This window comes from Microtus pennsylvanicus, chromosome 3 (genome assembly GCF_037038515.1).
Source record: "Microtus pennsylvanicus isolate mMicPen1 chromosome 3, mMicPen1.hap1, whole genome shotgun sequence".
Lineage (NCBI taxonomy): Eukaryota > Metazoa > Chordata > Mammalia > Rodentia > Cricetidae > Microtus > Microtus pennsylvanicus.
Window position 1 is genome coordinate 58,282,789 of NC_134581.1, and position 16,402 is coordinate 58,299,190.

The window sequence follows — 16,402 nt, forward strand, 5'->3', positions numbered from 1 at the left end:
CAAACTCTGTTGTATAATTAGCTTCCCATTGGTTCCCATGTGTCCTTAAATTCTTCATGTGCTGTGCTGGGGCTGTAGCTCAGTGGAGCACTTTCTTAGAATGCTGAAAACCCTGAGTTTGGTCCCCATCACGGCATAAATCAGGCACAATAGCATATCCCCGTAATCTCAGCACTTGGGAGGTAAAGGCATGAGGTCCAAAAGTTTGAAAACATTTTTTACTATATAGTGAGTTTGAGGCCAGCCTGAGTTACATGAGACCTTGTCTTTTTAAAAAAAAATGTCTTCTGTCATGGTGTCTTCTACACCTAGTCTGTTTTGCTGGTATCTCTGCCAGTGATGACTCAACCCATCACACAGCTTTAATTACTTAAAGATGGAGAGGGGAGGGGGCCCTTCACAGCTCTTTGCACCATCTCCACTGACATGCTTCCCACCAGATGCTGCTCCTGTTTTTTCCCCAGGTAAGGATGCGTTGGGCTAAATTCCAGGTCCTTCTCTTCTTTGAATAGGACTTTATGTCTCTACAGGCAAGGTACCTCTCTTAGGCATGACTAGAACTCCTGTCCTTCCCTGAAACCTGTCTTCCAGCCAGTCTCCTGAGACCTCAAGATGGGTTCAGGCATTTTTAGACTCCTAGCACTGGGCAGCCATCCAAGACTGTCAGAGGACCCGTGCGGAACCTGACTGCTTCTTCACTGTGGGAAATGATTTCATACTGAAAACAACCCCCAGCCCTGCCCTGCCTTCCAGCTTGGAAGAACTAAGATGCCAGAGCAGAAGCTGCACGTAGCAATGGCAGACACTTAACCTTGGCCACAGGAAGAATTACTAGATGCCCTGGAGTCTGTGGACCTGTGGTGAAGAGAGAGGAAGGAAGACACACACACACACACACACACACACACACGCACGCACACTCGCTCGTGCGTGCGCGTGCACACACACACAGGCTCCTGCTGGGATTCCAATTCTGAGGAATGTTTTCTATTTTGAAATAACCTGAAGTTTGCTATTTCAATTCAGTAACAAGGACGGTGTTAGCTTTATTCTGACCCCTTCGCTGACACCTGAGTCCCTAGGAGGTCACTGTCCTGCAGTTTTATCCCTTAAGGTTAGCCATTGACTTTCCAGAGCACTGCACCCCCCCCCACACACACACACCCTACCACACCACACACACTGGTGTGAACAGGTTAAACGATGGGGCCTAAATGGGGAAGAAAAGGGGACTGAGAGCTGAGGGTACAGAACTTAGGTTTCAAGGTCATAGTGCTCACCTAGCAAGAGTCAAGGACCAGGAAGAATTTGCTAGAAACTTGAACCTAGACAGCAGGTGGGCAGATTACAGCTTTTCTGTGAGTCTGTTCTGAACTGGGTGCCTTCTGCCATCTCTCCCATCTCACTTCCGAATGAATGACTCAAGCATAGACCACCCATTCTCCCGGCGAAGCAGGCATTCAGATCTGAACTAACCACGCACGAGGGAGGGAGGCTTTCTAGGGATCCGCAGGTTACTAAACCCAGGAAGACGGCGTAAAGAGAGCGGCCAGAGGAGGGCGCTCGCCTCCCCCTTCGGCAGATTCCGCTGTCACAGCGGGCTGAGCGCCTACTTGCCTGGGAGCTGGAAGGAGGCAGGGGCTGTCTTCCCTGTCGCAGCATGGGTCTGACCTGCTCGGTGACCTTGAGCAAGGTTCCCACAGGGACCGTAACTGTGAGGGGCCCTTTCTGCCTGGGACTCCTCGAGCGGTTTAAGGGAAAATAGAAGGGGAGGGCTGAAAGGAGCTGGTGGGAGGGGACAGGGGTCCAGGGTAGACCCTGGCAGCCGGGGGTCACCGCCCAGCCCATTCCTGGGGCTCGCCAGTTCCAACGTACGCAATCTCCAGGAAGCTTCTGGTGAGAGAAACAGAAGCTGTCCTCCCCAGCTCCTGCCTTCCGCCCTGGAAAACAAAAAACGTCCGGGACCAGAGATGAGGCGGAGCCAGCCAGATATCTGGCTGCACCCCTCTCCGGTGAGAAGCGGAGGAAGGGCCGGGAGTGAAATGATACTAGTCGACCGGAGGGGATTAAAGGGCATCAGTGAAGCTGCAGCGACACCAGTCCAGCTTGGGGGGCGGGGGCGGGGAGGGGGAGCTAGTGGCCTGGATAAGGGTAAAAGCTAGGGCATTGACCTTGATTGAGGGAGACAGAGGGCACAGGGACACAGTAGGAGAATGCTTGGGAGTGGAACTAAAGATGAAATGAGATGGCCCCTACTATGAAAGGGGACACAGCATGGAGCTTAGCAAATGTCCCTAGCGATACACAAAGGAGAAGGAGAGAGTCTTAGAAAAAATGCAGACTGCTTCTCTCTGCTTTTTAGATCAGACGTAAAATATTTGCCAAGTACTTTTTTTTTTCTTGAGAGACGGGGGTGGGGTCTTGGAGGTCAAAGTGCCCTTGAACTCTAAAGGTAGCTGAGGAAGACTTAGTCCGAACTCCTGATCCCTTGACTTTCACCTTCCTAGTGCTGAGTTCATTGGCTTGAGCAACCACACCCGACCTATGGGGTTGGAGAGCTACCCCAGGGCTTCTTGTATTCTAGACAAGCACCCTACCAACCAAGCTACATTCTAACCCTGCTGGCAACTTTTAGCACTGAAACACCAGGACTACCCTCTGGGACTTCCTAGCAATAAGATTAGAAAGTTCCCTCGTACCTCATGGGTCTCCTTCCCTAACATCATCTCCCATCGACTTCTTATGATGCCTGAAATTCACATTTCCCCACAAATCATTTGCAAAAATAGTAAGTTCCCATTTTTTGTGCCCTCTGGATTTTGGATAATTCTCATTAAAAATAATTTATTTAGTCAGATGCTTCCTCCTCGAATGTCCCTCTGCACACTAAACTCTCCTGGATGCTGAAACTAAGGAATTAGGAAGACTCCATTGCTGGTCTCAGAGAGAGTGCACTGAAGTGCGTAATTCAGACAGAGATGCAGTCTGGCATATAACTTAAGTGCATATGCAGAACATGTGTGCAAGGACTAAGATAGCAGGGGATATCTCAACATGAGGGTGAACAGATTGAGCCCAGGAGGCTGAAGAGATGGCTCAGAGGCGAATGCTCTTGGGAAGGATTCCAGTTCCCTTCTAGCATCCCTGTCCCCTGGCTCACAACTGGCTGTAACTCCAGCACCAAGGGCACATGCGCGCGCGCGCGCGCGCGCGCACACACACACACACACACACACACACACACGTTTTTTAAACAAAAATCTACATTTTTTCTACAGCTCACAATTGTTTTCCAGAGGAGGTGGGTTTTGATTGGTTTTGCTGTTATTTAAGACAGAGTCCCGTGTAGCCCAGATTGACCTTGAATTTGCAGTATAGCCTGGGCTCCTCTTGATCCTCCTACCACCACCTGCCAGGCCTAACTGTCAGTCCTTGGATTTTTGAGACAAGATCTTACTAAGTAGCCCAGGCTAGTCCCAAACTCATGGTCCTCCATCCTCAGTCTTCTTTGTCAGAGCCCAAGTGTCCTGGGGTTACCTGGATTGTTTTTTAGTGAGTGTTTGCCTGGATGCATGGCTATGCACCTCAAGCCTACAGTGCCCAAGGAAGCCAGAAGATAGTGTCAGACCCTCTGGAACTGGGGTTACAGATAGTTGTAAGCCACCAAGTGTGATGTGGGAGTCCCCTCTGTGTGCTGTCATTACCATTAATGAATAAAGAAACTGCAGTGGCCTGTTGATAGGGCAGAACTTAGGTAGGTGGTGGGGGGTGGGGTGGGGACTGAATTCTGGGAGGAAGAGGGACAGAATCAGAAAGATGCCATGGATCCGCCGGAGACAGATGCTGGGCATTTTGCTTGGTAAGCTACTGCCACGTGGCAATACACAGATTAATAGAAATGGGTTAAATTAAGATGTAAGAATTAGCCAATAAGAAGCTAGAGCTAATGGGTCAAGCAGTGATTTAAATTACAGTTTCTGTGTGGTTATCTCGGAGCTAAGCTAGCCAGGCAGCCGGGATAAACAAGCGGGCCCTCCTCCAACACAAGTGGATACTGGGAACTAAACCCAAGTCCTCTGAAAGAGCAGACATCCTCCAACCCCTCCCGGGGTCTTCTTGATGTACATTGCTTGATAGTCACAGCCCGTTCTGCCCACTGATCCTTTCCCTCTCTCGCCTTTAGAGAATGGAGCACTGACTGCATCCACCCACTCCCCAGCCTACTGCGTGTAGCATAAAACCCTATGACCTCCTTTCCCTGGCAATGGGCCCTTTTCTTCAAGTCAATGGCCTTGCCTTCCAGTCTATTGCATATTGTCCCAGCCGTGACCTTTGCTTTTGTTTTCTCTTAGGAGACTACCTCCAGCTAGCCTCAAGTTCACTGCAGAGCCAAAGATGAAACTCCTGGCCCTTTGGCCTCCACCTTTTTATAGGTTTGTTTTGTTTTTCAGGACAGGGTTTCTCTGTGTAGCCCTGGAGCTCATTCTATAGACCAGTCTGGCCTTGAACTCAGAGATCTGCCTGCCTCGGCCCCCCAGTGCTGGTAGTAAGGCAAAGGAAACGCTACCACCAACAGCTGCCTCTCCCCTTTGAGTGAGTGCTAAGGCCAGGCTTGTTCCCATCCCCAACTGTCAGCCATGAACTTCTGAAATCTGTTCAGAGAACTAAAGGTCGAATATTGACTATTTATCTGTCTATGCCTTCCAACTACCAAAAATGTGATTATCAGGCTTGGTGGGGTGTAGCTCAGCAGGTGGAGTGCTTCCCCAGCAGCATAAGGGCCTGGGTTCAATCCCCAGCACTGCATAAGCTGGACAGTAATGCTCACCTGTCTTTAAAAAAAAAAGAAAGAAAGAAAGAAGAGGGACAGGGGAGGTGGGGAGGCGTGCTGACTTCACTGGGAGGAGGATGCCTCAGGAACATAGAATCAACAGTTGTGTTCATTTCCAAAGCTACCTTTAGAAATAATTCACTACCTCCTCCCACCATACATACACAACTGGATCATTAAAATGGCCAAAGAGATTACAACCATATAAAATGCATGGGAGTGTCAATTAATAATGTAGCGGTTTGAATAAAATGGCTCCCATAGGTCATTTTAACATAGGGAGTAGCATTATTTGAAAGGGTTAGGACATAAGGCCTCGCTGAAAAAGGTGCAGCCTTGGAGGAAGTGTGTCCCTGAGGGTGGGTTTTGAGGTTTCAGAAGCTCAAGCCAGGCCCAGTGACTTGTTCTCTCTTCCTACTGCCTGAAGATCTGGATGCATGCCGCCATGCTTCCCACGGTGATATCAATGGACTAAACCTCTGAACTGTAAGACAGTCCCAATTAAATAATCTCCTATATAAGATTTGCTGTGATCAAGCTGAGCAGTGGTGGCACACACCTTTAATCCCAGCACTCTGTGAGTGCGAGGTCAGCCTGGTCACAGCTAGAGTTAATCAGTAAAACCCTGTCTCAAAAAGGCAAACAACAACAAAACAAAGATTTGCTGTGGTAGTGGTGTCTCTTCATAACAATAGAAGAAACTCAAACTAAGACAAATGAGAATACAAAACTAGAGAGCATTTTTTTCTTTTCTGTTCTGAAGTAGGTACCCGTGAGGGAGATCGGACTGAAAAGCCAGGGTTAATGTGGCAGGCATGTATGGATCAACAGATTAAGGTCACCCTCAGCTACTTAGTGGTTTTGAGACTAACCTGGGATACATGAGATCCTATCCCAAGAGGGGAACAGAAGACACTGAGACACATCACTTGTTTAGTGAGAGATGCAGGTATGGTTTCAGGAAGTACATTTGGTTCATTGAGTAGGTACCAGAGCAGCCACATTGCAGAGGGCAAAGGAAAACTATGCCCCAAAGAGAGAGAGAGAGAGGCCTTGGAGAAATGGGAAGGACAGCCGCTGGCACCAAGTGAGTCTGGGATGGTCAAAGACAAGGGGAAGTCTGGCAAGCTGCTTAGAAACTAGTCTTCAGGCCTGGAGAACCTTCAATAGTTTTGCTCTAGGCTTGCTGTCTGGAAAGCTTCCAGGATTCTCTTATTCAGGCCCAACCCAGCCAAAGTCCTGCAAGGATTACGGGCACTTGCCACTGTGACCAGTTCTTACATGGCTTCTATGGATCCAGACTCAGGTCCTCAGGCTCACCCCACAAGCACTTTCACCCACTGAACCATCCTTCAGGTCCACCCCTGGGAGGTTTCCAGGCGTCCACATGAGCAAATGAGATCAGAACACTTTTTATAGTGTGTGTCTTCAGATAGACAGAGGCGGGAGGTAAGTGAAGATACATTTCAGAAGCTCACCTACAAGAGGCTAGTAGTGCCAAGCAGGGAGGAATGGCTATCAAGGCTCCCAGGAGAATGCCACCATGCCCGACATCAGGGATGACTTCCAAGGGAATAGTTGCTAATAGGAACTAAGCCTTGAAGAGGCTCAGCTGTGAAATGGAGCTGGTTGAGAAGCAAGGCGGGAAGGAAGTCTTGGGAGCCAGTGGCACTGATTCCAGGACTGGGGTGTACAAAGTCGCCCCCAGCCAGTGTAGTTAGATTTTCCTTTGGGTCCCCAGCTCACAAATAACAACACAGAGACATATCATTAACTATGAAAGCTTGGCCTTAGCTTGTTCCTAACTAGTTCTTATAACTTAAATTAACTCATATCCCTTAATCTCTGTTCTTTTACGGGGCTCGGTTACCTTTACTCTGCACTGCACATCCTGCTTCCTCAGTGCCCGGATGACAGCTCTGCCTTTCTTCTTCCCATAGTCCTCTATCTGCCCAGAAGTCCTGCCTATCTCTCCTGCCTAGCTAGGCTTTTTATTTTACTGTTTAGCTTTTTATTACACCAATCCCAGCAATACATCTTCCCATAGTATGCACATACCCCACAACAAACCATCCCTTCCTCGCAGCCCAAGATGGCTAATTTAGGGAAATGACATTCCAAACTTTGTGACAAAAAGAAGCAGGCTCTGCTGACAGCCCTGTCTTTTCCTTGTGCGTTTCCCTACCACCTGTCTACCAAATAGCTCCTCTTTCCCTGGACCCCCCTCACAGGAACAGACGGCAAGTTTACCCTCAAAAGCTACTCACTTGACTAGCAAGGAATATTTTCCATTTTCCTAGAAACTCTCCAAGTGAACCAACTGAATAGGTTTAGGCTCTAGCTCTTCCTTCATAAAATAGGCTACCGTGTTGCATAACTAGACTTGGTGGCTCAGCACACCGATCCCAGCACTTGGGAGGCAGAGGAGGGAGGATTAGGAATTCAAGGTCAGCTTCAGCAACAGATTGGGTTTGAGGCCTATTTGGGCTACTTGAAATCCTATCTCAAAAACAAAAGAAAAGAAGAAAGGAAGGAAGGGATGGAGGGAAATAGAGAAGGGAAGGGAGGGGAAGGGAAGGGAAGAAGAGAAAAGAAAAGGAAGTAAAAGAGAAAGGAAGGAAGGAGGAGAGGGGGAGGGAAGGAAGGAAGGACAAACAAAACAAAACAGTAAAGGGTCCTGAAATTGCAGCATTGGAGAGGCCAAGGCAAGTGCAGCCAGGAGACTAAAAAACAAATAATAAAACAAAATGTGTTAACTGGAGCTACCCAGCCTTCTCAGATGAGAGAGTTCCACTGAGACAGTGGCTGCTGAACAAAGCCACCAAGAGTGTCATCCTAACCATTGGCCAGAAGTCCCAGGAAAGTCAGAGGCCAAAGAGTAATTACAACAATTACAACTTGGCAATCTTGTCGCAGATGGGAGAGATTAGTTACTACTTTATCAGCTGACACCAGAGTTCCTTTAAGGGAAGGAAGTCTCTTTGTTTAGGAAAAATGCCGTGATGGGTAAGGATGAGGACGGGTTGGGAGGAAAAACAGCAGAGAGCCAAAGTCTCCCTGTCTGAGGAGTGAGCAGGAATCTGGGATGAGGAAGAACAAAAGAGAAGGAACCTGAAGCTGAAGTCCACAAAGGCAGACACCATGGCTTCAGCGCTGAGAGGCGGGGGCAGGAAGATTGGCAGTTAGGGCTATACAGTAAGTGGAAAGTTTCTGCACCCCATAAGCCTCTCCACCAACGCAATAATCTGAATCAGACCAGATCAAACCAAATTAGAAAAATCAGGTTTAATGGATACCAACGCTCCAGGATAACGTTCCAGCTCCCCAGAGTGGAGACGGAAAAGGAAGACCGGTAAAAGAATGTGTCTGTTCTCTGGAGGGACAGTTTAAATACCCTATGGGAGTAGTCTTGAGCATCTCTGGAAAGGGTTCATCATTTAGTGGACTTTCTTGGGGGTAGAGTCTGGACTGAAGCAACTTCCAAGGGAGGGGGCTTGGGATAGAACATTCCAGACTCTTTGGATATACAGATACCTGGGGCCGGGGTGAGGCTTCCACCCAAACAATAAGAATTAAATTCAAGGGGCTGGAGAGATGGCTCAGAGGTTAAGAGCACTGACTGCTCTTCCAGAGGTCCTGAGTTCAATTCCCAGCAACCACATGGTGACTCACAGCCATCTATAATGAGATCTGGTGCCCTCTTCTGGCATGTAAGCATACACGGAAGGAATGTCGTATACATAATAAATAAATAAATCTTTAAAAAAAAGAATTAAATTAAAAAAAAACCAAAACAACAATAAACTCACTGGAGGCTGGAGGGGTGGCTCAGTGGTTTAGGTCCTTGCAGCTCTTACAGAGGACCCAGCACCCACACAATAGCTCACAACCACTTGTAACTTTAAATCCAGGGAGTCTGAGGCCCCTCTTCTGACTTCCTGGGCATTACACACATGTAGTACACATAAGCTCGTGTAAGCAAATACACATGCATATAAACTGATACGTTAAAAACTACTAGTTAAAAAAGGCTTGTGGAAACTTTCTACATTGTGGAAGCTCTTTTTTATTTGTTTAAGATTTGTTTATTTCATGTGTATGAGTATTATGACTGGATGTATGTTCCATGTATGTACCTGGCTCCCACAGAGGCCAGATGAGGGCTCTGCATCACCTGGAACTGTAGTTAAGCATGGTTGTAAACCACCATGTATATGCTAGGACCCCCACCCAGGCCTCTGGAAGAGCAACAAGTGCCCTTAACCACTGAACCACCTCTCCAGCCAGGGAAGCTCTTTAAAAACAGTAGTAAGATTTAATCTAACCTTTTTCTCCAATATTAATACACATCTTCAAATTGCCAATAAATGCTATACCAACACTCCCCACTCCCAGCAGCAAATGAGCGGGTATTAGAGAATGGTCTGTGTTTACTGTGGGGGCAATTCTGGGGTACAGATGAAGGTGTGCCCATAGGACAGCTAAGAGGGAACTTTAGAAACCCGAGCTGGGGAATTCTCAGAGCTGGTGGGAATATGTGACACTTTGCCTACTTTGTGGCATGGAACTTGCATGGTCCCCTGGAGTCACTGTGTTAAGATCAGCCCAGGAGACAGCTGAAAGTGTCTGGGCCACAGTTCTCATCTGCTGTCAGGGTAAACATTTTCTCTAGGCTCCTCTCCGGCTGAGGTCAGTTCTGTTGACTGTTCTGGCTGAACTTCAGCCCTGACTTTGGAATCAACCAGATAAGAGACAATGTTAGCTTCTGGCTTCCCTTTTCTGACTGCCTGGGGCTGCTACAGGCTCTGGGCAACACTTATCTGCTGCAGCAGCTCTGGGAGCCCTTAGAGATAACAATCTACTGTACCTGTTAGCAGGTGAAGCCTCCCCACCTCTTATCTTGTTGCAACCTGGACGGTCAGAAACCCAGAAGAGGGGCTGGAGAGGTGGCTCAGAGGTTAAGAGCATTGCCTGCTCTTCCAAAGGTCCTGAGTTCAAATCCCGGCAACCACATGGTGGCTCACAACCATCTGTAATGAGGTCTGGTGCCTTCTTCTGGCCTGCAGTCACACACACAGAATATTGTATACATAATAAATAAATATTAAAAAAAAAGAAACCCAGAAGAGCAGAAAGGTCGTGTGGAGTGTGGATTAGGCATGAGATACAAACTCTGAAGAAACAGAACAAAAATATTCTTACCATTAAAGGAAATACAAAAATATGTAGCTAGGCTTGGAGGCACGTGTCTATAATCCCAGAAATCTAGACATAGCTGTGGAGGATCAGGAGTTCAAGGCCATTCTCAGAAATGGAATGGGCTACGCAAAACCCTGTCTTTAAAAAAATCCAAGGCCTATGAAATGGTTTAAGTGGGTCAGACGCTTGCTGGATAAACCCTGGTAATCTGAGTTTGAACCTTGGAGCCCACAGTGGAAGGAAAACTGATTGCTTTGATGGGAGGTAGAGATAGGGTTTCACTGTGTAGCCCCAACTGGCCTGGAACTCACTCTGTAGACCAGGCTGGCCTCAAATTCACAGAGATCCTCCTGCCTCTGTCTTTTGAATGCTGGAATTAAACGTGTGTGTCACTACTGCTGATTCTTGAAAGTTGTCCTCGGACTTCCACAGGTGACTGTGGCATAGGTACACCTGCTTCCCTTACCCATGTGTGTGCGTGTGCGTGTGTGTAAAACATACCAAGCATACAATTATGTAAATAAAAAGCAAATAAGACATTGTTCAGTCTGGGGATATAACAAAGTCAGCAGAGTGCTCACTTACATGCACAAAGCCCTGGGTTCAACCTGCAGCACTGTATAAAGCCAGAATGATAGTTTCTGTAACTGGTTTCTCAGGGATGAGTAAGGGGAAGTCAGAGGTTTGAGCACGGGTGGGATTCAGCTCACTGCTCTGGCATGGATGAGGGCATGAAAAGGCGAGAAAGAAGTAGAGAGGCAAATAACAAAGGCAAAGAATGCCAAGACAGGCAGTCTGCGGATACCCAAGCCGCCAGATTCTGCTAGCACCCCAAGTGAGTTCGTGAGTGGGTTCTCCCCAAGAGCCTCTGGACAAGAGCCCAGCGCTGCTGAAGATTTGATTCCAGCCTCCTAAGGACCCAGCTGAAACTGGTTTTCTCCTCCACACGACTGTGAGAGGAGAAGCCTAGCAGGGTGACACGCACCCACAATCCCACAATCCCAGCACTAGGGGAGCATAAGCAGGAAGGTCTCTGCAGGTTGGGGGCCAGCCTGAGCTTACTAGTTCCGGGCCAGCCAGGAAAACATGGCAAGACTCTGTTTCATCAGGAAAAAAATAATTTTTAAAATGTGTATTGTAGCTGTTGGTGAGAGAGCTCAGTGTTCAAAAACACTGGATGTTCTTCCAGAGGGCCCAGATTCAACTCCCAGCACCCACATGGCTGCTCACAACTGTCTGTAACTCCAGTTCCAGGGGATCTGACACCCTTACACAGACAAACATGCAGGCAAAAGACACCAATGCACATGGAATAAAAATAAAATAAATTTTTTTAAAATGTGTGTTGGGCTGAAGAGATGGTTCAGTGGCTCTTCTTCCAGAGGACCTGGGTTTGATTCCTAGTGCCCACATGGCAGCTCACAACCATCTACAACTTTAGTCCCAAAGGAACTGATGCCTTCTACAGGCATGCAGGGTGCATAAACACACAAACAAACAAACAAACAAAATAGATAAATAAATTATTCTTTAATGTATGTTGCCTAGCATGCCCTGGGTTCAACCCCAGCATAAATAAGTAAGTAAATAAATAAATAATTATTTTTAAATGGGTAGGATAAGAGGCTGGGAATGTAGCCCAGCTGAAGTAATGCTTGCTAAGCCCTGGGTTCAATCACCAGCATTGTACAAACTTAGCATGGTGGTATATTCCTTTAATGCCAGCCTGGCCTACAGAGTGAATTTCAGGACAACTAAGGCTACATAGAGAAACCTACCTCAAAAAGCCAGAGAGAGAGAGAGACAGAGACAGAGAGAGCAAGAGAGAAAAGAGAGAACTCTTAAATGCTATTGGCAGAGCACCTGCCTAACCTTCAACCCCCAGCACCCCATAGCCCTACCAGGGAAGTATACCCTCAGAAACTTAAGCCCCCCGAAGACAGAGGCAGGAGGATCAGAAGCTGAAGATCATCCTTATCTACATGCAAGTTTGAAGCTAGCCTGACACAGGTGAGACTCTGTCTCTAAAACAGACGAGCAGAAGAAAGACCTATCCCACAGCATGTTCTGAGGACCCATGCGTTGGTGGAGGGCACTCAGAGAACACGGAGTGCCTTACGGGAGGCCCTTATGGCTGGTGTCTCTAGACTTACAGGAGGACCAATAAGGGATGGAGAGCCTCAGCTTCCTGCGGTTCTGTGGGAGAGGATGAGCCACAGAAACATACGTTTATTCAGTGATGTAATCATATCCGGCACCCCCACTAGGGTGGCTGGAGAAACAGGACCCCAAGCTGTTACTCTGGGGCAGCTTAGGAGGTTTCAAAGGGTCAGGAAAGAGGAACTGGTACGGTGAGAAGGGAAACAGAAAGAGATGGCACGGTGCCTGCCACAGCAGGATGTCAGTCCTTCCCTCTCAGTGGGTTGCACAAGTTACTTCACTCTTCTGAGCCTTCGTTTCCAGACTGAACGAGAGAAGAAAATTCGATCTGTATTGCAAAGAGCTACAGGGATGCAGTGAGCTACGTCACAGCACGCGGGCGAAAAAATGCGTCTGATACTCTGTCTGATCCCAGGAGCCTCATTTCTTCAGTTTTTTCCCCCCTGAGGGCAGGGGTGCAGTTTCATGTATTCAAAGCTTGCCTCAAACTCATTACATAGCTGAAGATAACCTTGAGCTTTTGATTCTCCTGCCTGCACCTCCTCAGTGCTGGGATTACATGTATGTCCCCTTTACCCGGTTAGCACAGTACTGGAGATGGGGTCCAGGGCTTCCTCCACTTTAGACGAACCTCGTGCAATTGTGTCCCGACCCTCATATCCTTTCTTTGACACCACCCACGCAGCCAGGCAGCACCTTTGAGGGCATGCACTTCAGGGCCAGCCAAGAGTTACAAGTGACCTTGTAAGAATGATGCTCCCCCAGCTTCTTGCTGACGGAGCACAGCTCCGTGTCCAGAAACATGGCTGCCACTGATGCGGAACCACAGCAACACGGAAGAAGAACCAGATTGCAAGAGGGGGAAGTCTTAGGGATGCTATCACCAACCAATTTGGTTAATTTTTTTTTTGAGAGAGAGGTGTATGGTAAAAGAAAAATAGTCTATGTAAATCAGTTTGAAAGAGCTTCAATCAACACAAAACTGAGAGAAAGTTCTAAGTGTGGAAAAGATACCAAGAGACTGGGGAGATGGCTTAGTTGGCAAAGTGCTTGTTACGTAGGCATGAGAAAGAACTTGAGTTACATTTCAAGAACCCTTATTAAAACAAAAATAAAAGCCAAGCCATGGTGGCCCACGCCTTTAATCCCAGCACTTCGGGAGGCAGGAGTAGGGGACCTCTCTGAGTTTGAGGCCAGCCTGGTCTATAAGAGTTAGTTCCAGGACAGCTATGGCTATTACACAGAGAAACCCTGTCTTGAAAAACCAAAAAAAAAAAAAAAAAAAAAAAAAAAAAAAAAAAAAAAAACAGAACAAAACCAGGCATGGAAGCATGCATGTACTTGTAACCCCAGAGCTAGGGAGGCAAACAGAAAAATTCCTTTGGCTGTTCAGTCTGGCCAAATCTGCAAACTGCACTACAAAGAGAAACTTTGTGTCAAAACCCAAGATGGTGGGGCTAGAGAGAGCATTCAGTGACAATCACTTTAGGCAGCTCACCACTGCCTTCAACTCCAGCTCCTGGGATCCAGCACCACTTCGGACCTCCCAGAGGATCACACATACAATTTGAAAAATAAAGTAATTATCTTTAAAAAAAAAAAAAGCAAGGTGGCTATTTCCTGAGGAATAATAACACCTGAAGTAGTCCTCTGGCCTTCACATGCACACACAGATGTGTACACACATGAACACACACACACACACACAAAGGTATTAACAAATTCATGAGTTGCCAGGTGTGATCCCCTAGGAAGCAGGCACTTGAAGATCACCCACAAATTTCAGGCCAGCAAGAGCTGCCTAGTAAGATCCTGTCCCAAACAAAAGCAGAAACAAAATACAGGAGTTTTGGATTTTGGTTATGCCCAAATAATTACAGGAGGCCCTTGTAAATGGAGACTGCTTGTTAGTTTCCCAGTGGCCGAGACCAGAATAATCACACAGAAACTATACTAATTACAACACTGTTTGGCCTATTAGCTCAGGCTTCTTATTAACTAACTCTTACATCTTAAATTAACCCATTACTATTATTTTGTGTATTGCCACAGACTGTAGCTTAACGGGTAAAGTTCCAGCATGTCCTCTTTCAGCAGCTACATGGCATCTCTCTGACTCTGTCTTCTCTCTCTCTCTCTCTCTCTCTCTCTCTCTCTCTCTCTCTCTCTCTTCTGATATCCTACCTGGCTTTACTCTGCTAAGCCATTGGCCCAAATAGCTTTATTTATCAACCAATAAAAGCAACACATATATACAGAAGGACACTCCACATCAGGCCCTATCACAAAATAAAAAGAAAGAAAGTTAAAATACAGAGAACAACTGGCCTTGGGGTGCCCAGCTGCAGTTGATACATATACAACACAATGCCAGCACCTAAGGCTCAGGGAACATCTTGGAAGAGGAGACAGAAAGACTGTAAGACTATATATATATATATATATATATATATATATATATATATATATATGGAGAGAGAGAGAGAGAGAGAGAGAGAGAGAGATGGGGTAGGGACACAGGAGGAGTTGGAGAAGGGAAAGAAGGAAATGATGTAATTACATTTTAATTTAAAAAATTTGTTTCATTTTTTTTTCAAAACAGAGTTTCTCTGTGTAGTCCTAGCTGTCCTAGAACTAGCTCTGTAGACCAAGTTGGCCTTGATAAGAAATATTTTAAATCAGCCAGGCTGTAGTGGCACATGCCTTTAATCCCAACACTCGGGAGGGAGGAGCAGGAGGAGCTCTGTGAATTTGAGGCCATCCTGCTCTACAGAGCTAGTTCCGGGTCAGCCATGGCAACACAAAGAAGTCTTGTGTAAACAAGACATTTCTTGTCCTGACTGCTTGTTCCCAAAGACCCAGCAGCTACTTCTCAAATTACCATACAGAGGTTTATTGAATTATAAATGCTCAGTTGATAGCTTAGGGTTATTACTAACTAGTTCTTACATTTTTAAGTTAATCCATATTCCTTATGGATTATTCCTTATTTCTGCCACGTATCTTTATTAGCATGGCATGTTCCTCTCCTGCTCTGTCTGTGTCTGGCTGGCACCTCCTGACTCCACCCTTCTCCTTCCCATCATCCTTAGTTTGGTGGCCCACCTATACTTCTTATCTGGCTACTGGCCAATTGGTGTAGGAGGTCCTTCTTTCTGTATTTGTGTTGCTTTCATTGGTTAATAAAATAACTGCTTTGGGCCTGGTGATAGGGCAGAACTTAGGTAGGCGTGCAGACAGAACTGAATTCTAGGAGGAAGAAAGCAGAGTCAGAGAGAGAGCCGCCATGGAGAAGCCAGGTCAGACATGCTGAATCTTTCCCAGTAAGCCACAACCTTGTGGTGACATACAGATTATTAGAAATGGGTTGAATCAAAATGTGAGAGTTAGTCAATAAGAGGCTAGAACTAATGGGCCAGGCAGTGTTTAAATGAATACAGTTTCTGTGTGATTATTTCAGGCGTAAGCTAGCCAGGTGGGATAAAACAAGGGGCCCCGCTCCCTTCAACAGCCAATCAGTGTTTTATTAAGCCAATTCGAGTAGCAAATCTTTATAGTGTACAAGAGAATTATCCCACAGCAAAACCCTGTCTTGAAAGCAAACAAACAAAAATTTAAATCCCAAGGTATAATATGCCATGACTAAGCAAACTTTATTTCTAGATTTCAAGGCTAATTTGACAGGATAAAGGATGAAATCCCTAGAGCCATTTCAATATGTAGAGAAAAGGCAGTTCACAAAATATAACAAACTCCTTTAAAGACTGTTTTTAGTATTTTAAATGTGTATAGGTCTGCATTTAGGTAAATACACAATAGTTCACATGCCAATGGAAGCCAAAGGTGGAGTTACAGACCTGTGTGAGAAGCTGGATATAGGGCTGGCAACCAAACTCAGATCGTCTGGAAGAGCAGCAAATCCTCCTAACCATTGAGCCATCTCTTCCGCCCACAGTTTAAAAACTCTTATTAAACTAAAGGAGAAGGAGCACTCTAACTGTGGTAAATGGTGTGTAAACCATGTGTTCTGAGACACTCTTATGATCCCAGTCCTAGGGAGGTTGAAAGTAGGATCTCAAATTAAAGGCTTGTTGTGGTTGGAAATTTCTATCCCACATGGTCCCACAGCTACTCAGTCCCAAGGAAAAATTCAGAGGCTTATATTAATTATAAACTATTTATAAATAATTAGCTCAGCCTTATTATTAACTA